This window comes from Podarcis erhardii (genome assembly GCF_964252035.2).
Source record: "Podarcis erhardii genome assembly, chromosome: 16".
NCBI lineage: Eukaryota > Metazoa > Chordata > Lepidosauria > Squamata > Lacertidae > Podarcis > Podarcis erhardii.
In genome coordinates, this window is record NC_138514.1 from 35038350 (window position 1) to 35050793 (window position 12444).

The window sequence follows — 12444 nt, forward strand, 5'->3', positions numbered from 1 at the left end:
TTACTTACTCAGCTCGTAAAACACATTTGAGCTTTGACAGAAGAGCTTCATTCTGACAAAATGCAACCTTTAGCGTTTAATGAGACATTGAAAGGGTCTTGCAAAGAAGCATCACCATCTGAGCAGCTGGTGTGAAGTAGGAACCGCATTAAAGAAAAGAAAAAGTAGTACCTAGCTTCTTGATTCTTTTTTTCTCACTCTCTGAGCCTATGCTAATCTGCCACAAATGAACTTGGAAATGTCATTATCTCTGCATTCAGTTGCCAAGGCAAGGGGGTCCGTCAATTAGCCTGGCGTGCCAGCCCATATTACTTTCTGGGCCTACAATCCCCCTCCACTACAACACAGCTTCATCTCCTGAAATTAGCGTGTTCCTCTCCATTCAGGGATATGCTTCACAGAGCGGAAATACGCTGTCTGTGGTCTCTCTTGGCTCCTAAGATATCTCCCCAAGCAGATCTGTAACCTGGGGGAGTAATCACTCATAGAGACCCAGAACCAGCAGATTTACTCCTTTAGTAAATCCCAGAGTATGAGTTTTAAGTCAGGAATCAGGAGAGATAAAGGTAGATAATGGCTAAATGCATTGAGCCCTCTACCAGTAGTTTATTAAGATGTGTCATGATATACAGCAGCAACAACAATAAATAATGATGTAAACCAGGCATCCCCATACTCAGCCCTCCAGCTGTTTTGGACTACAACTCCCATCATCCATGACCACTGGTCCTGTTAGCTAGGGATGATGGGAGTTGTAGTCCCAAAACAGCTGGAGGACCGAGTTTGGGGACACCTGATGTAAACCCTTTCCAACGCAGTGCCCTACAGATGTTGACGGACTACAATTCCCATCATCCCTACCTATTGGCCACAATGGCTGATGGGATTTGTAGTTGAAACCATCTGGAGGGCACCAGGTTGGGGGAAGGCTGATCTAAATTAAGGAGCGGAACCATCACTAAAAATAATAAGTCTCTTTGGCTGGTACGAAACTGTCTGAAGAAAAGTCACTCCAGGTCAATGTAGTTTGGGGAATCTGACCCTCCAGTCAACTGGAAATTATTCAAAACAAAATCCTCAAAATATTACTTGGTTTGCCCACCGGCAGCTAGTATTAAAGCGGAGACTGGAATTCTGCCAGTACAGTCTTCTATTTTAATGGTTTTGTTTATGTATTGTTTTAAACTTCTTAATATGGAAGCTACAGCTGCACAGAGAGACTATTTGGGTAGCAAATTGTGAAGAGCAAATGTTTGCTTTTGATATACTTCTGCAGGTTCTTAAAAACAAGCCCTCACTCAGATTCATATATATATATATATATATAAAATAAGCTGGGTTATTTCTATGCTCAGCGAGATCTACAAGCATTCCATAAACCGTTCTTGTCACAATTACATTTTCTTAAATTATCACACGGATTTGAGATTTACCTACATGATTTACCGATTAGTTCATTTAGAAAGCATTTCTGGCTTTGTGGCTTCAGATGACGCCGTCAGAATATTTAGAGGCATGTTGCAGAAAAAATTCCAGTAGAACAGCGCCGATGTTTATTGCCCAAGCAGCTGAAGATCTTTATCATAATTTATACACTGCTGCTTGTATTCTGAACCAAGGGCAAAGTTTTTTTTCTGACATAGTTAAGATACCTGATGGTGGTGATCAAACAGAAATCACATATTTGTTGTCTGATTCTGACAAATTCGTGACAGACAGTTACACGATTTGCAGTGGGGGCCCAAAAGCTGATGATAAATGTTACTGAGGCTTGTATGCTAAATTACAGTGGTTTAATTGGATGGTTTGATTTTTTTAATTATCTGGATGCTTTTGAATGTATTAATTCTCTTAACCATTTGTATTTCAAAATATATTTGACTTTATTCTTTTCAAAGTTTTTGGTACCTATTTTAATTTGTTGTTGTTATTTAAATGTAAAGACATATTTTGGTCAACAATATTTTTCAATATTGTACCAGCGTATAGAGGTCCAGAATGCAGACCTCTAATCCAGAATGTGGCAACTAGACTGGTGACTGGGAGTGGCCGCTGAGACCATATAACACCGGTCCTGAAAGACCTACATTGGCCCCCAGTACGTTTCCAGGCACAATTCAAAGTGTTGGTGCTGACCTTTCAAGCCCTAAACGGCCTCAGCCCAGTAGACCTGAAGGAGCGTCTCCACCCCCATCGTTTAGCCCGGACACTGAGGTCCAGCGCTGAGGGCCTTCTGGCAGTTCCCTCATTGCGAGAAGTGAAGTTACAGGGAACCAGGAAGAGGGCCTTCTCGGTAGTGGCGCCCGCCCTGTGGAACACCCTCCCACCAGATGTCAAAGAAATTAACAACTATCTGACGTTTATAAGACATCTGAAGGCAGCCCTGTTTAGGGAAGTTTTTAATGACTGATGTTTTAATGTATTTTTAATCTTTTGTTGGGAGCTGCCCAGAGTGGCTGGGGAAACCCAGCCAGTTGGGCAGGGTATATATTATTATGATTGTTATGATTATTAGTATGATGATGATGATGATGATTACTGGAGAGTTTGTGCCTCTGCTGAGGACACCTTATTTTTTAAAATTATTATCATTATTATTATTATTATTACAAATAAATAAATTTATAATAAATAAATTCAATGCTCCTTCTGGGGTCATTTGTCCACCTTTGGTTGTCCCCACCCTGCCCTCAGAACTCACCTGTGGCTCCTGGAAGCTGTCAGCATTCGGCAGCAGTGGCGTAGCGTGGGGGGTGCAGGGGGGGCCAGCCGTACTGGGCGCAACATCTGGGGGGGCGCGCTCGCTGCCTCCAGAGTCGCCGAAGAGCCTCGGGCGCAGGCTGTAGCAGAGCCCATGTCTCGCGGAACTGACGAGCTGTGGCATGTCCGGGCTGAAGGCGTCCGGCAGGCAGCGGCTCTCAGCGCTCGCCGCGGTCCCCGTGCATCAGGGCCACGGAGGGCGCGCCAGGCAGCCCCTCCTCACAGCCCCGCCGCCGCTGCTGCTGCTGCAGCAGCTGGGCCATGTTGCATTTTCCTCGCCTCTATGCCCTCCTCCTCCTCTGGGCAAGCGGCGTCGTTTGGGCGGCAGCGCCAGCGGCAACTCGCCTCAGATCACCTGACACGGACCCGCCGTCGCCGCCGTGGCTACCTTACCGTAAATACCCCAGCCCAGGCAGCAGCAAGAAGAAGCTGGCAGCGGCGGCAGGTTAGGGGCGCAAATTACTTGCCTTGCCCCGGGTTAGGGGGCGCAAATTACTTGCCTTGCCCCGGGTGCCGACAACCCACGCTACGCCACTGTTCGGCAGCAGCAACATGCCAGGAAATGGCTTCAAACTGGCTGGCTCAACCAGGTGAGGGTGGCCAATGGGTCTCAAACCCTCGGTGAATTAGGGAGCTCGTCTGCATACAAAGACAGGCTCCTGCGGAATGAATGGACAAGAGCAATAGTGGGTCCATCCGTCAAGATCAAGAAGACTGTTTCTGCACGTGCTGCAGAGGGAAGTGAGAGGCAGATGGGGCTCGTCCACCTGGGAAGGGAGCCCATCTTGGAGAAGGAAAACTCTGATCCTAAACCTCCGCTGCCCTGCAGGATATATTTGGGAGAAGAAAAGGCTAAGGAGTAAACCGTACACAAATTTCAGAGTGGAGTCCCTGAGACGGTTGGATGGTTGTCTTGTATGCCTCCTTCTGGCAACTCCTGCAGCCGAGTTGATGCCCAACATCTTGCTCCAATTTCCTTTGGGCCACCTCAGCGAGGCTGAGAGTGGGGGTCTTGTCGTCTGGCCAGCCCAGCACCCCCAGACCCACTGCCCAGACTTGCACCCCAGGGAGGTCACTTCAGTGCTGCTAGCACAGCAATCTGACTTCACCCCCGAAGGCAGACTCCATTGTCTCTTGAGACAGACGAATGCCAACAACAACCAGAGTACAGTGGTACCTCAGGTTACAGACGCTTCAGGTTACAGACTCCGCTAACCCAGAAATGTTACCTCAGGTTATGAACTTTGCTTCAGGATGAGAACAGAAATCATGCGGCAGCAGCAGGAGGCCCCATTAGCTAAAGTGGTGCTTCAGGTTAAGAACAGTTTCAGGTTAAGAACGGACCTCCGGAACTAGAAGTAAAATATTTTGAAAGATACAAATAAGACACGAAATAAGGTAATAATTTGCTGACATGTTTATTGCAAAGAACGCAGGGTGAGGGAGATGTGGGGAAGTCCAGTTAATAATGTAAAAATGCATTTTGAAAGTTGGATCGCTTTTTCTTTCTCTTTTTTCTTTTTTCTGTAAATTGAAAATGTAATAAAAATTTTAATAATAATAATAAAAAAAGAACGGACCTCCGGAACGAACTAAGTACCGTATTTTTTGCTCTATAACACGCACCAGACCATAACACGCACGTAGTTTTTAGAGGAGGAAAACAAGAAAAAACAAATTCTAAACGAAATAGTGGATATATGATTTTTGTGGTTCATGCTGTGGCCACAGACATGTGATCTGACAGTGAGTTTGGAGTAGCCCAATGCAAAAATCCTGAGGATCCATGTGGATCCATGCTTTGTAACCACGGAGGAGGGAAGGAAGGGGAACCATGGATCATCTGCTCATGACTGCAGCAGATCCCCCCCCGCCACCCGCAGGCATTTGCTCCATAAAACGCACAGACATTTCCCCTTACTTTCTAGGAGGAAGAAAGTGAGTGTTATGGTGCAAAAAATACGGTACTTAACCCGAGGTACCACTGTATAGGATTATTATTTCCTGCGGTTGCCATGACCATGATGGTCAAGATGATAAAAGCAGCCTTGGACCTCCAGATGCTGTTGGACTACATTTCCCATCATCCCTGTTATAAGAAAAACTGCTCCCTTTCGCTTATGGGGTATTCCAGAGCCCGTAAGTGGGTTTCTCTATTGGTAGGAGAAATAATAGAGGCCAACCAGAGTATTGAGAAGCAAAGTGGTTAGGAAGCCTGGTCTTTATTAAAGGAACTGTTGAAACAGGGACCCCCCTCACCACACGCAGGAGGGACGAGAAGCCAGAACAATGGTGCCCATGCCCTTATATAGACTTTTGAAATTGCCCACCCTGTAGCCCAAGACCACCACCCAAAACATCATACACACATCACAAGAGGCAGAAATCCTGCCCACCAGGACACCTGATAATGGTCACTGATTGCATTACCTGGGCAGTCTGGCAATTCTTTTGTGATGGTTATTACGTTAGTTCCTGAGTCCTGGTCACAGGCTCACCCTATTCAGACACAAATTTGCCCTTAAGACAGGATTTGCAAGCAAAAAGACAATGGGAAGGCTTTCTGCCTTACTGCAGAGGAACATTTGAGGTCATTGGGAGAGTCAAAATGGCTTCAAGATTGCTATTTCAGACTCATGGTTCATATATTTGGATATGTGTGCGTTTATGAAGATTTATTCTATATTTGAGACCTTAAAATTCTTATAACACTGACCATTGTTTAAGCTGGCCAATTATGATGGACGGTGAGAGATGTAGTCCAGGAGGTTTATTGTTCTTGTTTTTATCTTGTATTTTGTGTCTGTATACTTTATCTGGGACGCGAGTGGCGCTGTCGGTTAAACCACAGAGCCTAGGACTTGCCAATCAGAAGGTCGGCGGTTCAAATCCCCGCGACGGGGTGAGCTCCCGTTGCATGGTCCCTGCTCCTGCCAATCTAGCAGTTCAAAAGCACCTAGATAAATAGGTACCGCTCCGGCGGGAAGGTAAACGGCGTTTCCGTGCGCTGCTCTGGTTCGCCAGAAGCAGCTTAGTCCTGCTGGCCACATGACCTGGAAGTTGTACGCTGGCTCCCTCGGCCAGTAAAGCGAGATGAGCGCCGCAACCCCAGAGTTGGCCACGACTGGACCTAACGGTCAGGGGTCCCTTTACCTTTACTTTATCTTAAGCTATGAACGATCCTGAGATCTACAAATGAAAGGTGGAATACAAATTTAGTTGACGGTGACGGTGATGATAAGTTTAGGTGACGGTGATGATAAATCTTGGAAGCCAAGGTGGAGGAACACTGTCTTAGATTGCCATGTCAGTTCAGCTGCTTTCTTGAAGCAACTGAGTAAATCATTAAATTTGGCCACTTAATTCATGCACATCTGGCTCTGCCTGCAGATGCTGAGGACTGAACCTGGGATGTCCCTGTCCTGAAGCAATAATTAAAAAAGAGAGTGAAATATTTAAGTCACACCCATCACATCTCACCACTCGAGGCTCCAGTCCCGATTGGATAAATTAATATACTTGGAATGTAGTTTCCTCCTTGTTGGTGTTCCCATGGTGTTCCTGAGTCAAAGATGGCTTTGTTGCTGGGTGTGTACTAATTCAGGGCAAGGAAGGGTGGAGGTAGGAAATGAAAATAAACTACTGTATTTTTCGCTCTATAAGACGCACCAGACCACAAGACGCACCTAGTTTTTGGGGGAGGAAAACAAGAAAAAAATATATTCTGAATCTCAGAAGCCAGAACAAGAGGTATCGCTGTGCAGCGAAAGCAGCAATCCCTCTTGCTGTTCTGGCTTCTGGGATAGCTGCGCAGCCTGCATTCGCTCCATAAGACGCACACACATTTCCCCTTACTTTTTAGGAGGGAAAAAGTGAGTCTTATAGAGCAAAAAATACAGTAATTAGAAAGACATGTCTGGCTTTATCACATCAGCTCAAGAACTATATGGGGTGCGAAGGAGGGCTGAAATTGTCGTGTCTGGGCCCTAGATTAAAACTTCCACCACTGTTTCCAGAATATTATCAGTGGGTGGGAGTTAAGAGTGCACTAACATTAGCCGGAAAATTGTAAGTGAGTGGGAATCGCTCGTGTCCCTAACCAAGTTTTTGTGCCACAAAGATTTCTGCTGTAATCAGGTTTGAATAATTGCAACTAATTATTCCTGCAAAGGTTTCTTTTAGGGGGTGGGTGGGAGACTGGTATCTGGATTATTATATATTTAGACCAGGGATATGGAAGCTGTGGCCTTGCAGTTGATGGACTCCAACTCCCATCAGCCCCAGTCAATGGTCAGGGGTGACGTAGTCCTACTGCAGGTTCACTCCCAAAATGTGAATGGCTGGCATCTATGTGCCACTTAAGCCCTTTTTATATTCCTTATTCTGTTTGCTTTCACCCCCCAGCCTGTGGACGCATTCAAAGGACCCGTTCAAACAAGCTCAAGTTGCTAGACCTCAACATGCAGGAGTCCTCTCTTGTCCCTATCCCAGTGAGACCAAAGAGACAGTCACTTGTGAAATGAACTGGAGTGTTTGTGTAGCTGATAAGGACGCCTAGTGAAAGCTAGAAGAAGAATTACCATAGCTCCACTCCAACACAGGAAGACAGCCTTAAGCTGAGTAAGACTATTGGTCCATGTAGCTCAGTACTGTTAACACTGACTGGCAGAAGTTCTCTGGGTTATCAGACGGGTTATTTCCCCCCCCAACAGACTTGGTGGAGGCTGGCGCTCATAGGCTTTGTAGTCCAAAATATCTGGAAAGCGTCGGGTTGCGTAAGGCTTGCTCTAGGGCAAGATCTGATTACGTTTCCCCCAAAGATTACATTTAATGGATGCATTGTTGCAGCATGGCACTTTGCAAACAAGGAGACAGCAAGTCTCTGCCCCAAGAGGCATACAATTTAGAAACTGGCAGACAACAGAGCAGTGGGCAGAAAGGGAAAACAGGAGACAAACGGAGGAAGCATAGGTGATTCTGCCTGAACACACAAACTTCCCACCAACTGCCAAGCTGGATTCTGAGCTGCCACATGCAGGCTGGCATCAGGCGTTCGACAAAGCTTGATTCATGCGTGGACGGCTGTTTTATTTAACAGGAGGGCAGAACCTAGTGCTTACATGACGTGATCATGAGGTTAGTCAGGTTTCCTCACCCGGGACTCATTGTTACCTTGCCAGGATGGTATGTGTAGCTTGGCAAATCAGTGTTTCTCAACCCCTCTGATTGGGTGGGTTGCAATAGGTATAATAGCTAGGAGCACTTAAGACCTATTTCATTATACAGTGGAACCTCAGGTTACAGACGCTTCAGGTTACATACGCTTCAGGTTACAGACTCCGCTAACCTGGAAATAGTACCTCGGGTTAAGAACTTTGCTTCAGGATGAGAACAGAAATCGTGCGGTGGCAGCGGGAGGCCCCATTAGCTAAAGTGGTGCTTCAGGTTAAGAACAGTTTCAGGTTAAGAACGGACTTAAGTACAGTGGTGCCCCGCAAGACGAATGCCTCGCAAGACGGAAAACCCGATAGACGAAAGGGTTTTCCGTTTTGGAGGTGCTTCGCAAAACGAATTTCCTATGGGCTTGCTTCGCAAGACGAAAATGTTTTGCAGGTTCCTGCGGGTTTTTTTTCCTCCCCCCCCTTTTTCTAAGCCGCTAAGCCGCTAATCAGCTGATCCGCTAAGCCGCTAATAGCGCTAAGCCGCTAATGGGCTTGCTTCGCAAGATGAAAAAACCGCAAGACGAAGAGACTCGCGGAACGGATTCTTTTCGTCTTGCGAGGCACCACTGTACTTAACCCAAGGTCCCACTGTATTTTGATTCTGGACAATACTTCAGGGGGGGTTGCGGGATGTTGGCAAGGCAGCGAGGCCCAGAGATCCAGCATTACTCACAGCACTGGAACAACTTTTTCTCTCCATGGGTGTGGATCCAGGGCAGGAATCAGCTGAGTTGGCAAAGGATGGCAGAGGTGGATGCCAGCTCTGCCCATAGTCACTCTCTCACACTCCACCTGGCATAGTCGAAATGCAATTTGTAAGCTCATTGGGGCAATGACCTATGAGGTGACAGCTACAGCCCAATTAAATTCATTTCAACTGATTACGCTTGCCTATGTGTGGAAACAACATTCCTGGAGGCAGAATTATGGGTGGTGCTCAAGAGTAAGCTTTGCTCAAGAGTAAGCACATTGAAAGGAATGACCCCCTCAACAAAGTCAGACTCATTGAAGTCCATGGGTCTAATTTTGCCATTGTCATTATTTGAAGTGGGTCTGCTTTTGATTAAAAAAAACCATAGTTGACTGCCAACGTATATTTTCTTTGGCTGTTCATGCACCTCACATTTAAAGCACATTTCACCACCACCACCAAAGTGTACTGGGAACTGTTTTTCGTGTTGGGATTTGTAGCTCTGTAAGGGGTAAAATACAGTATTATTGGAGGGGTGTGTGTGCAGCTCTAAATATTTGGAGTGTGTACAATGTATCTGCCTTGGATTAAATTTGTATTTAATCTATGGAACTGTCTTCATATATGGACTTGTTTTTAACTGTCTCTATACAGAGAATTTGATATACATTTTTTTTAAAAAATGAATGGAATTGTGTTTAATTGGGGGTTTTTTGCATATGAAACTGCAATTTAAAAGCAATTGTGAGATTGCTGTGAGATATGTTCGTGAGAAGCAATTAACAGTCAGGTACATAAATGAGTAATTTTTTAAAAGAACAGAAAAGGTGGTTGTTTAGAAGTCTAAGTGATGCCAGTTTTCTCTTGCCCGTGCCAGGCCTCGCTGGCATCAGCACAGTGCATCAAAACACAGTGGTGTCGTCCAGAGATGGGAAACAGCCCGACCTGCCTTGCCACTTCTAGATTCTGAAGCAGGAATTTCTCAGCAGAGGGAACACAAGGCTCTCGTGATTGGCACACCCACAACGGTTGTCCAGCCATGTTTACACTACACAGGAACTCATGGCTGCGTTTTATAAAAACGGCTTGCCTCGTAAAAAGCCGGCCTTTTGCAAGAGTTCGATCCCTCAAATAACGCTTTGAAAGAGGTGAGCAGAGAAGAGGTTTGAAAATGGGTTGCCATATTGACTAAGAAGGGACGTGGGTGGCGCTGTGGGTTAAACCACAGAGCCTAAGACTTGCCGATCAAAAGGTCGGCGGTTCGAATCCCCGTGAGGGGTGAGCTCCCGTTGCTCGGTCCCAGCTCCTGCCCACCTAGCAGTTCAAAAGCACGTCAAAGTGCAAGTAGATAAATAGGTACCGCTTTGGCGGGAAGGTAAACGGCGTTTCCGTGCGCTGCTCTGGTTTGCCAGAAGCGGCTTAGTCATGCTGGCCGCATGACCTGGAAGCTGTACGCCGGCTCCCTCAGCCACTAAAGCGAGATGAGCGCCGCAACCCCAGTCGGCCACAACTGGTCCTAATGGTCAGGGGTCCCTTTACCTTTATTGACTAAGAACAGGGGTCAGCAAACTTTTTCAGCAGGGGGCCCTCAGACCTTGTGGGGGGGCTGGACTGTACTTTGGAAAAATATATATGAATGAATTCCTATGCCCTGTTGTAAACAAAAAAAATGTCCTTTTCCCTTATGGGGTATCCAAGAGCCCATATAGAGTCCTTGTATAGGTTCCCTATTGGTAGGAGAGAATAACAGAGGCCAACCAGAGAATATTGAGAAGCAAAGCAGCTAGTAAGCTTGATCTTTATTGATCTGTTGCAACAGGGTGCTCCCCTCACCCGCAGGAGAGGAAGAGGACCCAGAACAATGGCGCGCAAGGCCTTATAAAGACTTTTGAAATTGCCACCCTGTAGATCAAGACCACCCCCAGAAACATCATACACACATCACAGAAAAGGCGGTCTAAAACAGAAATTTGAATGTTGTTTTTCTCCTGTCCTTGTTTATCTCCTGTCTGGCAGGTTACTTGATTGGATTGCCTGGGAAGCCTGGCCAGTCTTTTGTAGTGATAAATATTTAGTTCCTGGGCCAGGTCACAGGCTCACACCCTATTCATATCTTAAATGTGCCCTTAAGACAAGATTTGTGAAGGAAAAGACAATGGGAGGTTTCCCACTTTGACCTTGCAGGGAAAACATTTGCTTAGTTTAGGAATCAAAATGATTCCAGGTCGGTCTTCCTGTGCTGATCTATGTATGTGCTCGGTTGGTACACTTATGAACATTGCCATATATCTAAGACCATAAAATTCCTATCACAGCCCCACAAATAACCCAGAGATGCATTTTAAATAAAAGCACACGTTCTACTGTACTCATGTAAAAACAAGCTGATTCCTGGACCATCCACGGGCTGGATTTAGAAGGCGATTGGGCCGGATCTGGCCCCTGGGCCTTAGTTTTCCTACCCATAATTAAGAAGTACATGTTCATGGTTCTCAGCCTTTGTCATTAGTGGTGTTTGTAGCAGAGGTTTAAATTTTGACGCTAAAATGACAGAAAAACCCTGCAAAGCCCACTGAAATCTTGCAAAAAGCCAGGAAAGAAGGGGAAAGTGCAATCTTATTTGTCTGATCTCTCCCCCTTGCTCCAGCCTGCTGTGGTTTCTAGTGAAACGGCTGCCATGGACAAGCAAAACACAAAAAAAATAAGATATATATGCAGGTCTGGCTGTTTGGATATCTGAACCTGCAGTGTGTTTGGGTACTGATTTGGATAAGTGAATTTTTGTATAGCGATAGCAAGACCTGTGCCTATCGTTCAGTCCTCCTGAAGCATAGAGTTTTATATTCCAGCATTCCCTTTTCTAGGCTACACTCTATGACCTCTGGCACAGCAGGCAGCCTTTCGACTCCCCATTCCCTTCTAATCCACATTTTGCAAGATCTGTAGGTGGTTTTGAGATCCAAATCGAACTTGACAGCTTACCCGCCTTCGCCTTCCTCCTCAACAGTTTTAAATATTAACTGGGGCCATTTCCACCCTAGCCCTAAGAAGGGAGATATCACAAGCAACTCCTTTTCAGGGATTAGAAGAACAGCAGTTATAAAGAATCGGAGTAGGATCAGGAAAGCTGTGAAGCTCAGTGGGTGGCCCTGGGCCCTTTCTGGAATATGGCAACCCTGGGGGATGGAGGACAGATGGGGAACTTAAGGCCCAGGGGCCAAGTACAGTGGTACCTCTGGTAACATACTTATGTTGTGTAAACAAAAATTGCTTGATCTTTATTGATCTGTTGCAACAGGGTGCTCCCCCACATGCAGGAGAGAGGAGGAACCCAGAAAAATGGTGTGCAAGGCCTTATAAAGACTTTTGAAATTGCCACCCTGTAGATCAAGACCACCCCCAGAAACATCATGCACACATCACAGAAAAGGCGGTCTAAAACAGAAATTTGAATGTTGTTTCTCTCCTGTCTGGCAGGTTACTTGACTGGATTGCCTGGGGAGCCTGGCCAGTCTTTTGTAATGATAAATACTTAGTTCTTGGGCCAGGTCACAGGCTCACACCCTATTCATATCTTAAATGTGCCCTTAAGACAGGATTTGTGAGGAAAGAGGCAATGGGGGAAGTTTCCCACTTTGACCTTGCAGGGAAAACATTTGCTCAGTTTAGGAATCAAAATGGTTCCAGGTCGGTCTTCCTGTGCTGATCTATGTACGTGCTTGGTTGGTACACTTATGAACATTACCATATATCTAAAACCTCAAAATTCCT

The 12444-nt window shown here is 45.9% G+C and overlaps 1 long non-coding RNA gene across 1 annotated transcript; it reads right to left on the minus strand.

The window, feature by feature from the left end:
* Positions 1 to 586: 586 nt before the first annotated feature.
* Positions 587 to 1987, minus strand: LOC309331820. The gene is made up of 2 exons (XR_014151990.1): positions 815 to 1987; positions 587 to 675 (listed from the first exon to the last, which is right to left on the minus strand). It is a non-coding gene; the product is annotated as an uncharacterized lncRNA (long non-coding RNA).
* Positions 1988 to 12444: the final 10457 nt, after the last annotated feature.